The sequence below is a fragment of the Lacerta agilis genome, chromosome 8 (genome assembly GCF_009819535.1).
Source record: "Lacerta agilis isolate rLacAgi1 chromosome 8, rLacAgi1.pri, whole genome shotgun sequence".
Lineage (NCBI taxonomy): Eukaryota > Metazoa > Chordata > Lepidosauria > Squamata > Lacertidae > Lacerta > Lacerta agilis.
In genome coordinates, this window is record NC_046319.1 from 50,903,184 (window position 1) to 50,918,138 (window position 14,955).

The following is a 14,955-nucleotide window of genomic DNA, read 5'->3' on the forward strand; positions in this document are numbered from 1 at the left end:
GGGCTGAGCCAAAGAGCCAGAGGGTAGGAGGAGATTTTTTATGAATGCATTTGTGGCAGTAGCAACAATACCTTTTGCCTCTTTTGAGAATTGCATTGAAAGATGGTGTCTGCCAATTCAGAGTGAGGGCAGCAGTGGATCAGTCTGGCTAGGATCATCCCACATAACCAGTCCAGGAAGCATTGTCTTCACTCTGCACTGGCTTTCTTTAGTGGCATTGGCATATTGTGTTGTCCCTGGTTAAGGCGCATAATCCTGGAATGTCTGGAATTGGCATAGAAAGGGTGAGCATCCCAAGTAGGAAAAGGAAAGTGGGCATCAGCAGAAGGAACACAATCACACTCCCTCCTTCCCATCCACCACCAGGGGCGTTCCTAGCCCCTTGGCCACCCGGGGCGGGAAGCCAAGAGGCACCCCTGGGGGCGGGGCATCGTGACGCGTGCGTGCGTCATGACGCACGTTCACAGCGCGACGCCACGCCCCCCGGGGGGGGGAAAGGAACATAGCAGGCGCTTGAAAGCGCCCGCTTTGCTCCCCCACTTCCCTTTCGGCTTCTTTCAGCGCCGAAAGGGGAGGAAAAAAGGAAGCAAAGCCGGCGCTTAAACGGCGCTGAAAGAAGCCGAAAGAAGGAAAAAAGGAAGCAAAGCGGCGCGTTTAAGCGCCGGCTTTGCTTCCCTGCCCGCTTTCTCTTTCGGCCGCCGTTCGTTCTGTCGCCCCGGGAGCAGCAGCACCGCACACACTGTGCGCTGCTTCTCCCACGGCGACGGAGCGAGCGGCGGTGCGTGGGGGTGACAAGCGGCGGCCCCTCCTGCCACTCCCCACGCACCACCGGTCACCCCGGGAGCAGCAGCGCTGCACAGACGGGGTGCTCGGCTGAGCGAGCACCCCGTCCGTGCAGCGCTGCTGCTCCCGGGGTGACAGAGGGAGCGGCGGCGCGTGGGAGGGGCCGCCGCTTCTCACCCCCACCCGCCGCTTATCACCCTGTCACTGGGGGCGTACCGCCCATACCGCCCCTCCCCAACGACGCCCCTGTCCACCACCAAAACTGTTGCATGCCACATTAAGGAAAACATTTCAAAAACCCATTGGGGAGGATTTTTTCCTCTGTATTATCCCAGCATGGAGGATTCCAGTCTATTGCTATCCTACCAACATCACCACCAATTGTGCAGTTGTTTTGCTTTGTTTAAAAAAAACCCTCTACTGTTATTTACTTATTTGTTGCCCAACCTTTTCCACCATCTATTTATATTACCAGTCAGTCATAAAGCTCAGTCCCCCCACCAGGAGTCTCTAATTTCAGCATGCAAAAAATGCTTTTCAGAGTGAACAAAGCAAAGCAAAAGGTATGTTATTTTGAAATACCAATTTAATAAAACAAGTAGTTGTGCTAGCTTTAAAGGATACTTTAGATTAGGCTGTTATCGATTTAAATCAGGATGTTTACTACACCAGGTGGCTGGCTTTCAAAAGGGCAGTTTTGGGAGGATCAGTTCCTCCCTCTATCCAAAACCAATTGCTGATTACTCTGTGACCCTCCATCCTGGTTAAATCTCACCAAGGCCAAACAAGGAGTCCTATACATGAAGTCATCCAGTTCTCCACTTGCCTCTGGAGGCTCTTGGGCTTCTATTCAGGACCCCTGCTGAAGCTCTCCCTCTGGTCCAGCATTTCACAGCTGCTTCAGGAATACACTAAAACTATATATTCAAAGCCTATTGCCCAGGTTCCTAAGCCATTCCGCCAATCCAAGAGCTGATGACTCTACATGAAATCTTTGAGCTGTCTGCTTGCCATTAGAGACACTCAGGCTTCTATTCAGGACCCTTGCCAAAGTTCTCTCTCTGGTCCAGTAGTTCCATCGCTCCCTCGGGAACTCCCCACTGAGTTTTGGCTTGCAAGGTCCCACCAAGGCTGTCTCCTGGGAGTTCTTCTTTTCACCATAGTTGCTCTTCTCTAGCCAGTAATTTCAGTTCTTTGCCTTTTTTTACTTCACAATCCCCAAAGCCTCTTAAAGTCACATTGTCCCAACCCTGGCTGAACGACAGTTCGCCAAAACGTGTCACCTACGCATTGCGTTACGGCTGTCCAAACTGTACACACTGTGTACTTCCGTGTAGTTGACCGCGGCTTCGGTTGTCAAATTGGATGGAAGCTGGTTTGAGGGAAAATGCATCAAACAGAAGCTGCAGGATAAAGATGGAATGTGGCTAATGGCTTCGTTGTCCTCTGTTTTAGACACCAGCAGTGGGAGCACACTGGGGCCAAAGTAAATGGTGGTGTGTGCATAATCTGGTCTGGGCTATAGTTTCCCCCTTCTCTCCCTTCCCTGGGAAGCTATAGGTCAGCCTTCCCCACAGGTGGTGCCCTCCAGATGATTGGGGCTCTGACTCCCATCATTCCCCTGAGTGTTGGCTGTGTTGGCTTCAATTGATGGAATGAGCCCATCAACATTTGGAGGAAGGCTGGCTGGGTTAGCAGAATGTGCAAACTAATCATTGTTGCTTTTTCCCCCACCCCGAAATTCTGTTTTCCTAATTTTGTTCCCATAACATCTCAGGGACAAATTGCCACTTGAGCTATTGCACAGGAAACTCGATTAGCAAACATTATAATTACTGTTTACTTAAAATAGACAGTGTGATGTTAAGCTCATTTTAAAATATTAATTATAATATTTTTCTCTGAACACGAAGATATGCAATTCTGATCAGATCATAAGATCTAGTGAGGGTAAGTGGATTTTCCTAGCTGGTGTGACAGGCATTTATAAATATGTATATTCACATCTCCTGGCAGTCTTTGTGTAACTCTTTGGCTTGATGAAAGAACATATTTATTTTTAATTATTCAGAATCCAAACAAACTTAATGCATGTGAAGAATGCTTAAAACTACATCCATTGGGTTGAGTGGGGAAGTAGAGAAGTTATGTGCAAACCCACCCACCCCCCACCCTCAACTGTTGGAAACTTTGTGGGACAGTCTCTGAGAAGAATATATAGGGCCCTGAACAAAAATCCTACTGACTGTCTTTCAACTGTCTTTTCTGCTTTCTGTTCCTGGCTAAATTCTCTTGGCATTCGGAAAGAAAATATTATTATTACTTAGAATTCAGGCCTATAGTACTATTTTACTTTCCATATCAGCAAGTAAAACTTTTGAAATTTATTTTAAGTATTAGGAACTACAACAAATAACCTTTAAGTAGCTTGAAAGTCATGCCTTCTAAATTTGCAAGTCTGAGATGGCTCTGTGCATACCTAGATCCAGTTAGCTCTTGTTGACTGAATATATTATCCCAGCAACTAAGAAATTTATTAGAAATCTAAGAATCCCAACAGCAACACCCAAGTTTGTAGCATGTTTAGACACTAGCAGTGAGGCTTACTTCTGAATAGGCAACTTGCATAAGATTTCATGGAGAATTCTGTTGAGATAGTCATACAAACAGAAAATTGAGAGATTGCATTTTTCATTTGGACCTGTTGCATTGTAAGGTTCATAGGTGTACTTGAAAAATATGTTGGAAATCATCACTCATATGTCTCCCCCCCCCCGAATGATCTGAGTCGTTAGCTAGGTATCCATGTGGGTTCCAGTCAAAACTGCTAAAGAAGAAAGTGCTAAAATCAGAAAGTCAATAGCTCTAACTCCCATAATGATGTACTTGTTTGCTTCTGTTGTACATTCATTGGCTTTGAGTTTGGGCTAAGTGTTCAAAGATGAATTGCGTATTCAGGCCGTCCAGATGTCATTCTGAGCTGCCTGGTGTTAATGACTGATTGCATCTTTTCCATCGCCAAACTTTTTCCCTATGATGCATGAGCTCTCCATAGGTGATGGTCTTAATGGCTGACAGCTCCCTCGGCCTGTCTGTGAGCTCTCCAGAGTTATCCGTCTTGGGTCTGGCTTTCCAAAGAGTAATTCCATTGTATTGAAGCACCAAGTGTTTGAGATTCAGAAGACTATAAAATTGATTCTTCCATAAAGAGGTAATTTGTGGCAAATGGTGTAATCCTCTGGGCAGCCTTTCACTCATTCTGTATGTTCAGGGCTCCTAAGATGTAGGCAGAGAGAGATTGGAGGACCTCGCAGGCCAGTTGTGTTCTTGAGATGCTTTCTTTTCTCCCACTCCTGGAACAGTAATTTATTATTTTCCCAGAAGTGCACAGTTCCTTTCTCTTACTTAAAGGCAGCAATGAAACTCACAACACCCAATGCCCATTGGCCACAGTGCTCTGCCTTCCCAAACTCCCCATGCATTGGCACAAGGGAGCCCCTTTTTCAGTTTTATCCATTTAACAAAAATTGTATACTTCTTAATCGTAAAAAACATCTAAGATGTTGACATAAAATATATATTACAGCTGCTGCATTTGAAGGTTGGGCCTCCGGGAGGAGGACAGATAAAAGAAAGTACTTCTTCATGCAGTCCATGGTTGAACATGCTCCCACAGGAGGCAGCCACCAGCTATGATGGCTGTGTTCTGCCACCACAGTTGGTGGCAGCGATGCTTCTGAGTATCTGCTGCTGGAGGCCATGGGAGTGGAGACTGGTCTTTTGCTTGGGTCCTGCTTGCGGGTTTCCCACAGGCATCTGGTTGGCCACGGTGAGAACAGGATGCTGGACCAGATGGGCCCCTAGCCTGATTCAACAGACTGTTCTTAATGTTCTTAAGGACAAGGTGGCAAGTTCTTACTGGGAGAGACAAAAGCAGAGTGAGGGAGAAAAGGGAGATGAGATGTGTGTGGATGGATGGATGGATGGATATGTGTTTGTGTAAGATGGAAACAGGGTAGTTTGGCTCCATCCTCTTCCATTCCTAGCCTCATCCACCTTTACTCGCAGCCCTCCAAGGGAATCCATCCCTCAATGGGGAAAAGGTTTCCCACTGCTAAACACCGTAGTTGAAGTATATCCTTAAGTGAGTTGAAGGATATCTGCTTTTCTTCATGACCAGAGAGAACTGGGAGGTGACATTCTTAGTGACATCAGAGCTAGCTGGACCCTGCAATAGTCTTGTTGGTGTTAGGTCCTTTCTAGGTTGGTCCTCTTCTCCCATGATATACAAAACCTTGACAGGATGTGGATGATTGTCTCCTTTTAAAATGATGGAAACATCTCTCCATTAGAATTTGCTGCTTTCTTTTTTGGAAACGTTGACACCCAAATAATCAAACTGCTGATAAGGGGACCCCCTTTTCAGGTTGAACATGAAGACGCTGTCCTGAAAACATACTTGTTGGACCTGCTCAATGGATGCTTTTCGGTACTTGAGAACGAAGTACAAAATAGGTCTCGTTTGAACTCTGTATGTGTCTATTTTTAGGTATTTGTTTAAAATACATGTCAGTAGAAAGGAGCCCCCACTGTTTCCGGAACATCTCCTATGGTCTGGTTGGGGATGAAGGCCTGATTAGGATATGTGGTAGATACCTTAATATAGAGACTTCTTGGGTTTGGAGGTGCAACATCAACTGGAAGAGTTCAGAATGGTTTAAACAGCTGTAGTTGGCCAACCCTCCTGTACTGGTGATGGAAGCTTTCTTCTTTCTTTTCCCCTCAAATGCATTGAAACAACTGAAGGATAGTAAGGCAACCTATGAAAATCTCTTCTGACACTTTATCAAGTACAGTGCAAGGGATGACTCGTACAATTTTATGCTATAGGCATACAAGTTCCAGTTTCATCTTGTCAAGTCTCAAATCACTGAATGCAGTAAAATCTTGACACTGGAACTGCAGTGCAATATAAGTAACCATGCTGGTGCTGGCAGCATTTGGAAATACATTTAATAACTATAATTTATCAAGTGTGTTGGGCTAGCCCAGGAAACCAAAAATACACCCATAGTAGTAATGTATAATATTTAAAGGATGGATTATACATGAGCAGAACTGGGGGGAGGGGCGGCGGCGTTGTGTTCATGCATTTGGAAATGTGTATTGTTGTGAGAAAATAAAACAAAAACAAAAAGTGAGTCTTTAAAGAGGGACTTTTGTCCAGATTCTTTTTTTAAAAAAATACAGATCCCTGATGTTTAGTACCAGCTCTCTTGGAAATTCTGGCTATCTCTGGTATTTGTGTTTTTTTAGTATTCAACTGTTTTGTTGTATTGATTTTATCTGTGCTATTTTAATGAATGGTGGTCTATGAATGTTTTAATAAACAATTGAGGTTGAGCCACAGGTTCGAACTGGGAAGAAAATAAACAATTTGACTTGCTTAAATTGTATGCTTTACTTGCAAATTCAGCATCAACCTTGATATAGGCTTAGATGATTGCTTAGGGTGTCATTTGCAAAACCTGTGTGCAAATTGATTATTGGAAATTAGAGTAGTTTCATATTTGAAATTTTCACTCCAACATACCAACATTTTATTACACTTAACCAAATATGTATATAAAATAAAATAAAAAATCCCTTCCAGTAGAACCTTAGAGACCAACTAAGTATGTTCTTGGTATGAGCATTCGTGTGCATGCACACTTCTTAAGAAACACCCTTCTTTCAAAGAAGTGCCTTGTATCTGAAGTATTGTTTTGACTATGGCGGACCAACACGGCTACCTACCTGTAACTGCAAATATGTATATAAAAATCCTAACTACAGTTCGGTGTTTTGAACTGATGGCTGAAGGCAGACCTCGCCTGTCTCCTCAAAATTCCTTGATTGCATCCCACCCTTCTTTCAAGGCACTATGTGGGGGATAATTTTCTCTTTTCCTCCATGCACAACAAACCTACGAAGTAGGTCATTCAATGAACTCCATTCCTGAACAGAGATATGCAAACGCTTTCCCTCTCTTCCACACTGTATCTCTTAAGCTCTGTAGCACTTGCTTCTTAACTGTTCCTCTCACCTCAGAAGGCCCATTTCTGTCCCCACTTCACTATGCAACTTTTTCTGCCCTCATAATCTCAGAATCCCATATCTCCACTCTTGTCGAGAATGACATTATAAAATTATTATTAGGACTGTGCTCAACGAAATGCTGATTTTTGATTGTGACCCAGAGGTTGCAGAGGGACCATGTTGGCCTGGGATTTATAGTGAGAATGTGAAATTAAACCAGTATAATTTCCTGCAGGAAAAATACCATCTATATAGTCTATTAATGCTGACTTCTGAATCTGAATATATTAGAAGCAATTACACAGTGGATAGCTCTGCGCATTATTAATTTGATTGAAAGGTTTTAAACACAGCGCATTACTCACTTGAAATCCCTAGCAGCCTATTGTCTGTCTTTACATAATTCCTAGTGGCCCAAACCTATCCAAACAGGAGAAAAGGAGATGTAAAATTAATGTATGGTTATTACTGAAATTACCTCATAAATTAGTTAAGTCCCCCATCAAGGTTAAAATGAACATTATTACTCTGGGAAGAAGGAGAAAAGAAGTCTCAGAGGCTTCCATTCTGGGCATTACTTTTATTGGGAAAGAGTTCTGTTTTGGAAACGGAATGGATAAGTTAAATATTCCATCAATAATTCTGATAGCGGCAGAGATGACAGAATGGGGGGAGAAGCAGAGAAGTGTTTTGTTCCATCGGACAGATGGTGCAGCGCCAGATTATTCTTTTGTTTCTCCACATTGTATTGCCATCTCATTGATGCCTCTCATAGCTCCTTCGTTCATCTTGTTTTATTTAGAGCATTTTCACCCCGCTTTTTAGCCGAAAAGATTCCCAGAGCAGCTGTAAGTCAGTCCCCGCCCGCAGGCTTGCAGTCTAAAAGACACAACACAAAAGTAAAAGAGGAGTTAGAGGGGAAAGCAAAGTTGAGGGTGGGTTGGTTTGGGGGGGGGGACGTTTGATAATGGCCATCTGGGATGGAGGCAGCCCAGGTAGCCTGGTGCAACAGCTGCCTCCAGGTGACAGGTGAGGGATGTGCAAAGGCAGTCAATGGACCTGCCCTGCTTACCTTTTCTTTCTCTTGCACTCTGTCTTCTTCCGCTTTCCATTTCTATCTCTTTCCCATTGTTGAAGGAGTCCAGGGATCACCGACGTTTTGAGGACTAGCGGGTACATTTGGAGTTTTGAGAAAGTCCTGTGAGCACCATCAGTCACTAAATGTCAGCTCTGGGGTGTGTGACATAAATGCCTGCTGTGGGGTGGATATATCACACGTTTGAAAAAGCAAAAAAAGGTGGCAGGAGCCCCGAATGGGTGAGCCTGCTTCCTCCAGTCTTGTTTATTTTTGACGGGATATTTACTGAGACCTTTTTGCAGGCACCATAGGAGGTACTGCTGGGCTCCAAGTTGGCAATCCTTGAAATATTCTTTGTGGTGGTGGTGGTGGTAAGGATTTATGTGAGTGGTGGTGGGAAGTTGGTTCCTGTGTTCTTAATGTTCTTAATACATTTTGTGAAAATACAGTACAGCCAGAAGCCACAAATCATACACAGCCTTTAAGGAAACAAGGGCAAAAGCCTGCAAGAATAATTCAGTTTTATTGTGTGTACGCTGCCTACAGGCCAATTACCCAAAGTCTATAGAGTTAACCAGAGTAACATGCATGCATCAGATAACTTGCCATTGACACAGACTGTTGTGAAATATATACAGTATAAATCTTACGCTGTCAGTTTGCTATGCATTTTAATATGTGCATCCAGAAGTTTTAGCTCTCCCCCCGCCCTGTGCCAGAATAAAAATGTCTTCACTAGTCAGCGAAAGATAGCCAGAGGAAGGAGGGAGGGAGTTAAACCTGACTTCATAGGGTACATGACCTTGTTGGGGCAGCCAGTGAAAGAAACCTTGAATACTGTCCAACTAAGTCAGTACTAGTGAGACAAGGGTGGTGCTGTGGTCTAAACCACAGAGCCTAGGGCTTCCCGATCAGAAGGTCGGTGCTTCGAATCCCTGTGATGGGGTGAGCTCCCGTTGCTCAGTCCCAGCTCCTGCCCACCTAGCAGTTCAAAAGCACGTCAAAGTGCAAGTAGATAAATAGGTACCACTCTGGCGGGAAGGTAAACGGCGTTTCTGTGCGCTGCTCTAGTTCGCCAGAAGCGGCTTAGTCATGCTGGCCACATGACCCGCAAGCTGTCTGCGGACAAACACCAGCTCCCTCGGCCTATAGAGCGAGATGGGTGCCGCAACCACAGAGTCGTCTGCGATTGGACCTAATGGTCAGGGGGTACCTTTACCTTTTTGAAGTCAGTACTAAGAACAGGCCTATTGAAATTGGCATGGCTAACTTAGGCCTCTTCATTTCAATGGATGTCCTCCAACATAACTGGATATGCCACTCTGTCACTGTGGGTCGTGTCTCCACCCTGGGTGGGACATCCCATTGACCTTAACAAATGCAGAAGTTGGTACATACACATGCAATCTCGAAATGTTCTGGGGGTGCCCATTTCCTAGGTGTTGTTAGAAACTGGATGCTGGTCTAGATGAAGCCCTGGTCTGATCTGGCATATTTCCCTGCACCACAGTGCAATGTTGGTGGGTAGGAAAAGGTTGTACCCATACCTGTTTGGCATTTCACTCAAGGCAGTTGGTCTCAGGTGCCCAGACAGGCTCAGTCCTTAAGCAGCAGACTTCTGGGGGTCCCCTGATTTTGGGATTGCCCTAACTGTAAGGACAGTGGTGATGTGGCACTTCCACACAGTGTTCACCTCAGCATGGACTGTCACATGGCATAAATACGCATCATATTATGTGCAGGAGGTCAAAAGAGAGAGAGAGAGATTTAAGTCTGGGGGATTCTGTTTGGCAAACTAAACTGCCCCCTCCGCCTCCAAGTGCTGTTTTGAACTGTGGCTACACCTTGCAAAAAAGGTTTCCACTTTCAACCCTTTCCCCCTAGCCAAATGCAGACAACAAGATTTCCCAGTCTCCTTAGAAAGTGGGCATACCGCATGGCTCATGCAAGGCTACATGCTCTTTCATGCTCCCCTGTCTCCTGTGCATGCACACACTCCCAAATCTGCTCCTTTTTCAGCATTCACTATGGTTTTAGAGTGTTGCTTTAGAGATGGACTGTAGTTAGAGGCACCTGCTTTGCATACAAAAAGTCCCAGCTTCAGTCCCCAGCATCTCCATGTAGGGCTGGGAAGGAACACTGTCTGAAACCATGGAGAGCTGCTGCCGGACAGCATACAGATGCTGTTGGACTACAACTCCCATCAGCCCCAGCCAGCATGGCCAATGGTCAGATATGATGGGAATTGTAGTCCAACAGTGGCTACCTATGGAATAGATAGTACTGAGCTAGATAGGCCAGGCATCTTTCAGGGTTTTTTTCTACTATCAAGTTGCATATGAATCTTTATGAAATAAATACATAAATGTCTGACTTGGGACAAGGCAGCTTCCTATCTACACTGAACCTAGCCATGGTTAATTTTAAACCAGGGCTTAAAATCAGGATTTCAAGCAGGTTTGCAAACTGTTCCTCCACTTGGGAGTGAATCTCATGAAGAATCGCATGAAGAAAAGTGCTTTATTTTGTCTTTCCTGCATTTTCCAACATTCAGCTCCAATGAATGGCTCTGAGTTCTAGTGTTGTAAGAGAATGGCTTGCTTTGAGAAGCAGCTTGGTTTGAGAATTAAGTATCTTTTATCCATTGCAGCAGGCGAAGCTGACAAGATTCACTTCATTCGTCTGTATCAGTGCATATGTATATTAAAATGCCTTTATTTGGATCACACCCCAAAAGGAATTACTAGTGATTCATAAAGGGAGAGTATGTATTATGCTACATCTATTAAAGCATGTTTTATGTGTAACAGTAATTAAAATATAATTGAAATCACTAGTTCTTCTAATTATTGGCTTAACATACTGCTTATTTAAAGAATGGGTGCCTATAAATGTCTCCTTTTTATATATATCCACGAATGGGTTCCTGGCAGCATCATAATTAAAAGAGGGATTAGTTAACATACAATTTAATCATTCTGTCATCAAAGGATTTAGACCTCATTAATTACATGTTAATAAATAGTTATGAATAAACAAAAAAATCTGTATAAAATATGCCAATTGAGATCAAAAATTACAGTATTTAAAAACTAATAATGAAGCAGAGCTATAGGTCTTAAGACCTTTAGGTGTGGTATCACTCTTATTTCATATTAAATTGAGTGTGAAATTGTGGCGTTGTGCTAGTACTTGTGGTTCTGTGTCATTGCTATATAACAAGCAGAAACCTATGGAAAAAAATGTCTTTCTGGAATGGGGGAAGAGACTCAGATGAACTAGGTCCTCAGAGAGCCGATTCTCCCTCGCAACTTAAGGGATCATAGGTCTTCCTCCTCAGAAGTAGATTTCTGACTCTCCCAGTGATCGTTTAAGCCACAGTTAGCCAACATTGTTCTCCTCCTCATTTAATCCTCACAACAACCCTGTGAGATAGGTTAAGCTGAGAGACAGTGATTGGCCCAAAGTAACCCAGAGAGCAGCTTCATGGCTAAGTAGAGATTCAAACACTGGTTTCTCAGGTCTTAGTCTGACACACTCACCATTATGAAACCCGTAGGCTACCCCTGCTCAGTGGCGAAGCTGCAGGCTCCAGCACCGGGGGCGGAGAGCAGGTGGGGGCGTGGCTGACGTGCGTCCCAAGGGCGTGATATGTTTCCCACGGGGGTGTGGCATGCCACCTGCGGGGGCGTGGTGTGTGTTCTGGGGGCGCGGCCGCAATGGTACCCCCCTCCCCAATGGTGCTGGGGGCGGTGCGCTCCCCCCGCCGCTGCCCCGTTCCTCCGCCAGTGCCCCCGCTTAAACCAAGACAGGACATTCTTCCTTGCAGCTTAAATAATTATTGGCTGTGCATTTGGAGGATACGTCCAAGACTAATTTCCACGCAGTTTCCCTTTGGTACCCGGATAAATGACATCAAGTAGCAAGGATGCCAGCTTCCCTTCTGCTTAAATGCCAACCTGTTTTCTACTGTCCTCTGCCCATGTTCTGTGCCAGTATGTGGGGAATGCACTTGTTTACCCACCCATCTGGGATTTGGGGGGGGGAATGGATGCCCCCTAAACCCAGTTTTTCATGCAGGCCAACAAGGTGACCATTATATTTGGAGACACACTCCTGTTGTGGCTCATTTTAGCACCCCACACATTGGCAGACAGTGCACCCACTTTACTAAACACTCTAGTTTGGAATATACCCACCTGGATGGACGAGAGAAAATGTCACTGCAGCCTTTGGCAACCTAAGTGACCTCCAGCTGTTTTGGACTACAGTGGATGCTCGGGTTATGGATGTAATCCGTGACGAAGGCACGTCCGCAACCTGCAGCATTCGTATCCCACAGCGCCGCGTCTGCACACGCACATGACACAATTTGGCGCCGAAACCCAGAAATAACCCGTTCTGGTACTTCCGGATTCGGCACGGAGCGCAACCCAAAAAGATGTAACCCACAGCAGCCATAACCTGAGGTATGACTGTACAGCCCCCATCAGCCAAAACATACGGAGGGAACCAAATTGGCAAAGGTTGATCTGATGGACGGATCTATCAAGTGATGCTATCTGTGGTATTGGGGGATCTTGCTGTTCGACTAGGGAAGATGATTTACACTCCTCTGTTATACAATTAAAATGCCAATTATGCCTCACCCACCTCTCCCCTCTCTTAAGCTTAAACGATCAGTTGGTTTTGTTGTCCGTAAATCACCCTTGATAGATGTCCCTGGGATGTGTTTTGTTTTCCTTTTAATTTATTAACTCTGAGCTGCCGTTCCTCCCCCACCCCCCTGTGGCACCTGTCCATTTTCCAATTAAGCTTTGTCTCTCAGAGAATCTCTCTCCAGTTTCTGTGTGTTTTTGTAGAAAAGAAGGGGAAATTGCATTGGTTTCTACTGCTTTGGTTTGAAAGTTTATGTACCATCCCTGCTTTAACTACAGTTTCCCTATAATTGCTGACCATCTTTCATGTAGGCCAGTACAGACATAAAATTGTGGATGGGACATTGGCTAAACCGTGGTTTGTAGTTTGTTGTTTGTCTCCCAGCCACTCAGGCCTCCTTGGAGTGCTTGGACTGGTCAAACAGACCATGGTTAAGCAAGGCTGTTCGGTTTGGACATAATGCCAAACCATAGTTAAAGCAAGCCATGGTTTACAAGCTAACAAGAAACCATGGTTAGACTGCTTGGCTGGGTCCAAATGTAAGAAAAGCCACACTTAGGCAAAACAAACCATGGCTTAGTGTTACACATGAACTGGGCCATGTGGAACATGTGGCTGAGTCCTGCATTTCACCCCCTCATATTTTTCTGTCTTATGTGTAAATCCCCCTCTCTTCCTCTTTTAGAGCTGCCTTAAATTTGCATCCAGCTTATTCTAGCCATTGTTGGATTCATGCTCAAGCTTGTAGTTGAGGTTGGGCACTGTCATTTAAGCCCCAGATATATCAGACCAGTGGCTGCTGTTAACATCAGTGCAGGACCAAATCCTGTAATGTGAGCCCTACTGGAATGTGGAAATTGCATGTCTGAGGGGTGCTTACTGAGAAGAGTGTGCTGGCTTCATGCTCCGCAAGTTGGAGAGTAACTGTGTGACATGAGGAGCCAACCTCTGCTCTTGCGAGCTCCCTCGCTGCTCCCCAGTTTTGCATGGTTTGACACCACAGAAGTACAAGAGATTTCCCTGCTCCAGGCAGTTGCATTTCAACTCCCGGAGGGTGATGGTGATGGAGATGAACAGCCAGCACGCCCCACTCCTCACAACTGGAACTCTTACGCTTCTATAACACCTGAATAAAGGCCACAGTGAGCTCCGGGGGTGTAAGAGGGACAGGATTTTCACATGAGGTGGGAGAATGACCATCAAGCAAATATTCTCACCATCCAAGGACGTTAGATTTCCACCGGGCCACAAAGGAGGGTGCTTGTAAGGGTGCTGTTCAGAAGCAAATACATTAAGTCGTCTCATCATACAATGGCTGTCATAGCTCGTGTCTTCAGAGCTAGTTCACCATGAGAATACCAGGAAAAATCATTCGGATTTTAATATTTTTAAGTTCAAGGTTGCCAAATGTTCCTTGTGCTGTAAGATGCCCTTAATTTTAACATGCTTCTAAAATACTTCAGAACATCCTAGTCCCTCAGAACATTGTGGATGATGTACCAAAGCTTTGTGGCGCCTCGCACTTTTGAAGCATTGCACTGTCAACCCAAATGCTTGTTAAGAGCTTAACTTGTTGACACGCTTGCTCCAAATTGATCTCTAGAGTTTTCTTAAGATCCGGGCTCTAAATTTAGCTAGCTGTTTCCATTTGTAGCACATTATCCGAGCCAGGCTACTCACCGTGATATCTTGCTTTGATTTATTATTATTATTATTACCTTTATTTTTGGAATTCATATCTCCGGTAGACTTATGAAATGCTTTCACTTTCCTAACTCCTGCCTCTTCCCAGGAAATGATTAGGAATCGTAGGCAGAGCCTGTATAAAAATCTGACCCTCCTTTTAAGTTAATCAGTATAACCTTCAAGTACTAAGGGGTGTCACCCTCAGCACACATTGGCTATTGATCTGATATAACCAGGGTGAACTTTTCTTCCATTGTGTTGCTAAGGAGACATGTCGGAAGCACTACTACTTTTTAATTATGGATGTTATTAATATTAATAAGGTACCTAGTAGCTTCCGGTTCCTGCTTTCATGCTGGTGGCGTTTCCATTTTCTTTTCATTCCTATTGCAGAGTTTTGTTGATTAATGATATCTTAGCAGTGCTCCTTTTGGACCCGGCTGTTCATGGCTATGATCCCGTAACAGAAAGTTCATCTAGAAGCACAGCATGCTTTGCCTATAACATCCTGGGCGGGTGCCTGTCAGGTTTCCCCCGAAAACGTTTGTGAGGTTCAGTAACCTGTGAAATGTGGCACATCCATCGCCTTGATATGTGCATAATAGTGTTGGGACTGTCCATCCTAATGTCTCATTAAGCGGATAGATATATCTAACCGGGTGTGTAGCTGA

At 44.7% G+C, this 14,955-nt stretch overlaps 1 protein-coding gene across 1 annotated transcript in view; it reads left to right on the forward strand.

Moving 5' to 3' along the window:
- The window catches only part of PEPD (peptidase D), a 151,441-nt gene that overhangs the window by 99,606 nt on the left and 36,880 nt on the right, over positions 1-14,955 (forward strand). The window lies entirely within an intron of this gene.